The sequence below is a fragment of the Rhincodon typus genome, chromosome 45 (genome assembly GCF_021869965.1).
Source record: "Rhincodon typus isolate 14 chromosome 45, sRhiTyp1.1, whole genome shotgun sequence".
In the NCBI taxonomy this organism is placed as follows: domain Eukaryota; kingdom Metazoa; phylum Chordata; class Chondrichthyes; order Orectolobiformes; family Rhincodontidae; genus Rhincodon; species Rhincodon typus.
The window spans coordinates 1,623,580-1,623,946 of NC_063376.1; the positions used below are offsets into that span (position 1 = coordinate 1,623,580).

Below are 367 nucleotides of genomic sequence, written 5' to 3' on the forward strand. Positions count from 1 at the left end.
CCCCCCCCCCGCGCGCCCCGGAGGGAGGTACATTCCACGCTCGCGCCCTGGGCCCCAGCCCCGGGTCCGGGACCTTCCCAACCGCCCGGTACCTGCCGCCGCCCGGTCCCGGTCTCGCGCTCCGGCTCGCGGTCGCTCTCTCTCTCTCTCTCTCTCGGTGTCCCTCACACACTCGGTCCTGCTCCCGGTTTATCTCGGTTTCCCGGTTTTTTTTTCCAGGGAAAAAAAAAGTTCCTCAAGTTTCTCGCTCCGTCCGCAGCCTCGGTGACGTCATCGGATTCCAAAGGAGTGACGCGGGAAAAAGAGAATGTGACAAACACAGAGAGAGAGAGAGAGAGAGTGTGTGTGTGTGTGTGTCAGTGAGAGA

General features: G+C 61.9%; 1 protein-coding gene across 1 annotated transcript in view; it reads right to left on the reverse strand.

Annotated features, from left to right (window-relative positions):
• LOC109922413 (lipoma-preferred partner homolog) overlaps window positions 1–361 on the reverse strand; it is a 26,545-nt gene extending 26,184 nt beyond the window's left edge. The window contains exon 1 of the mRNA XM_048620240.1: window positions 93–361. The gene's annotated coding sequence lies outside the window, so the exon portion shown is untranslated. The remainder of the gene's footprint in view (window positions 1–92) is intronic.
• Between the last annotated feature and the right edge of the window lie 6 nt (window positions 362–367).